This window comes from Scyliorhinus canicula, chromosome 11 (genome assembly GCF_902713615.1).
Source record: "Scyliorhinus canicula chromosome 11, sScyCan1.1, whole genome shotgun sequence".
Lineage (NCBI taxonomy): Eukaryota > Metazoa > Chordata > Chondrichthyes > Carcharhiniformes > Scyliorhinidae > Scyliorhinus > Scyliorhinus canicula.
The window spans coordinates 25,022,531-25,026,112 of NC_052156.1; positions in this window are offsets into that span (position 1 = coordinate 25,022,531).

A 3,582-nucleotide genomic window follows, 5' to 3' on the forward strand; every position below is an offset into this window, starting at 1 on the left:
AATCAATTCAAATTCAAATTGCATCCAATTATGGTCCCCACAAGGGAGACATAAAGTGAGGCATTACACCTGACCTCACGCTCAATCTTTTCTTTTAATTTAGAGTATCCAATTCATTTTTTCCAATTAAGGGAAAATCTAGTGTGGCCAATTCACCTAGCCTGCACATCATTGGGTTGCGGGGGGTGAAACCCACGCAAACGGCGAGAATGTGTCATGTGAGAGTACCTTTAAGAAATAGGTGTTTACAAAAAGGGTGTATATATAAGTATCTGTAGTGAGAGTACCTTTAAGAAATGAGTGTTTATTACTGCAGTGATGTCAGAGAGTGGGTGGAGCTGGGCTGTCTGTCAGCTTTTTACTTTTGTTTTAGGCTGTTTGCTGCAGGGTGTGTTTTTGTTTCATTTTCAGAGCTGGATAGCTGCAGTCACAGCCAGAAGGTGTATTAGAGTCTCTCTGTAATCTAAAGACTGTAAATCTATCCTGGTGATTTAAAACTAATAACAATCGTGCTTTAACATAAAGTGCTTCTGGTAAAAGGTGTTTTAAGTCTTATGGATATTAAAAGGAAAGCTTAAAGGATTACTTAGTGTATTCTTTGGGGTTGTATTTGAATTAATGGTTGCTAAGATTGTGAATGCGTCTCTAATTCACGTGTCTCTCAGTCCGGAAGAAACGGTCTCGAACACGTTCGTACTTTAGAATATTCTTTATTGCGATCGGGGCAGCCCTCTAGGTATTCTAAAGAACCACCTCTGAGAGTGCCAAAATATTGCTTAAAACACCCTTTCTTTATATGTTTTTTAAGAAGGCTGTCCCTTGCGTTCACTTGAGCTTGCCCCCATTACAAAGCATAGCTTGTTTTTACCATAGATCCAATACATGATTAACTTGTTATTGCCATAATTTCGATACATGATTTTACAGACTTTGAGGTTATCTATTGGCACATGAGTATATAGCAGTTTTAGCAAAAACAACAGGTGTTTAGCCACAGTATCAACGGCTCCCACATTTCATATTCCGTCATCCAGCCATCTTCCTTGTTTCTCAAGGCTATTCGGCTTACAGTCATGAGTCGGCTTCAAATTCAATAACAACTCCCTTATTTGTAACTTTCCACTAATGTGTCCCATTAATTCTGGCTTGTTCTAGCCATTAACCCTTGCTTCACATTCTCAAGATGTTCACTGTATGTTTTAAAAGATTAACTTGAATTCATAGAATAAACATTGTTTTGCTTTAAAAATAGTTTTCCATTTCTGCTCTACCACACCTGTAGAGTGGGCCGTGTGCTCCCCATACCACAATCTATTAAAAGTTATGGGTCAGGTGAACTCTATGATACACTTTGGTGTTCTCTAAACCCTGGCCCATAACAAATGTGCAAACTCCACACGCACAGTGACCCAGAGCCGGGATCAAACCTGGGACCTCGGTGCCGTGAGGCAGCAGTGCTAACCACTGCACCACCGTGCTCTCACGCTCAATCTTTGCCAAAAGACTGAGAAGGTGGGCAGCATAATAGTTAGCACTGTTGGTTCTTAGTGCCAGGGCCCCGGGTTTGATTCCCGGCTTGGGCCACTGTCTGTGCCAAGGGGGGGGGGGGGGGGGGGGGGGAGGTTGGGTGCTCAGCAGGCACAGTGGAGGTTGGTCATAGGGCTGTTAGCAGATGAGGTGTGTGAGCGGGTGAGGGCAGCCATCCGGGCATATGTGGAACTAAATTATACAAGTGAGGTCACCGCCTCCACGCTTTGGGAGGCACTCAAGGCAGTGTTTAGGGGGGAGTTCATATCGATCCGGGCACTTAGGGAGATGGAGGAGCGAGCAGAGATGGCAAGGTTGGTGAAAGAGATTCTGCGGGTGGACCGGAGGGATTCGGAGGCCCCAGAGGCAGGATTATTGAAGGAGAGGCAAAAGCTTCAAATGGAGTTTGGGCTGGTGTCCACGGGGAAGGCAGTAGATCAGTTGCAGAGGGCCAGGGGGTTAGTGTATGACTACGGAGAGAGGGCTAATAATATGCTGGCTCACCAACTCAGGAAGCAGGAGGTGGCAAGAGAGATTGGTAGGATGAAGTACTACAGAAGCCTTTATGAATCGGAGCCCTTGACCAAGTGGGGGAGAGACTGTGGCGAACCCAAGATGGAGGTGGACCTGGTAGAGTGGTTGGGAGCACCCATTGGACTGGTGGAGGTGATGGAGCGTTTGGGAGCCGGGTCCAGATGACTTCCCGGTAGAATTTTTAAAAAAAGATTGGGAGACCAGGGGCCCCTGCTGGTAAGGACATTTAATGAGGTGAGGGAGAAGGGGGAGCTCTCCCACCCCCACCTCTCCTCAACCATGTTATCGCAGGCCTCAATATCTTTAATTTTGAAAAAGGATAAAGACCCGGAGCAGTGTGGATCCTACCACCTGATATATCACTGCTGAATGCAGATGCCAAGCTGTTGGCAAAGATCCTGGCCTCGCAGATTGAGGATTGTGTGCGGGGGTTGATAGTGGAAGACCAGATGGGGTTTGTCAAGGGGGGTCATCTGTTGGTTAACGTTAGGTGAAAACAAATGATAAAAGCAAATTACTGCGTGTGCTGGATCTGAAACCAAAGAGAAAATGCTGAAAAATCTCAGCAGGTGTGGCAGCATGTCGAGAGAGAAAAGAGCTGACGTTTTGAGTCCACACAAATGGTCATCTGGACTCGAAACGTTAGCTCTTTTCTCTCTCGACAGATGCTGCCAGACCTGCTGAGATTTTCCAGCATTTTCTCTTTGGCTAACATTAGGCATCTGTTGAACGTTATAATAATGCCCTTGGGGGGAGGAATGTGGAGGTGGCGGGTGCTATCGATGCGGAGAAGTCGGGTAGAATGGGAATATTTGTGGGAGGTACTGAGGCAGTTCAGGTTCGGGCAGGGGTTTGTGGATTGGTTCCAGTTGCTGTATCTGGCTCTGGCAGCGAGTGTAAGGACGAACTGGTGAGTTTGGGGTATTTTAGGCTGCATCGTGGGATGCGGCAGAGATGCCCACTCTCCCCATTGCTCTTTGCCTTGGCAATAGAGCCACTGGCAATAGTACTTAGAGCGTCAAGGAGTTGGAAAGGGATAATGCAGCGGGAGTGGAGCACAGGGTCTCGCTTTATGTGGACGATCTGTTGCTTTACATATCGGACCCATTGGAAAGTACTGGAGATATCAAGGACACCTTGATGGAATTTGGCTGGTTCTCTGGGTATAAGTTATTTCTTTTTTTATAAATTTAGAGTACCCGATTATTTTTTTCCAATTGAGGGACAATTTAGTGTGGCCATCCCACCTAACCTGCACATCTTTGGGTTTGGGGGTGAAACCCATGCAGACACGGGGGGAATGTGCAAACTCCACACAGTGACCCAGGGCCGCAATCGAACCCGGGACCTCAGCGCCGTAGGCAGCAGTGCTAACCACTGCACCACTGTGCTTCCCCACTGGGTATAAGTTAAACATGGGAAAGAGTGAGGTCTTTCCAATTCATGCAGGGGGAGGGGGGCAGAAGAGGAGGTTGGTCGAGCTACTAGTCAAGCTACTGAGGCAGTGGGGGCAGGTTTCAT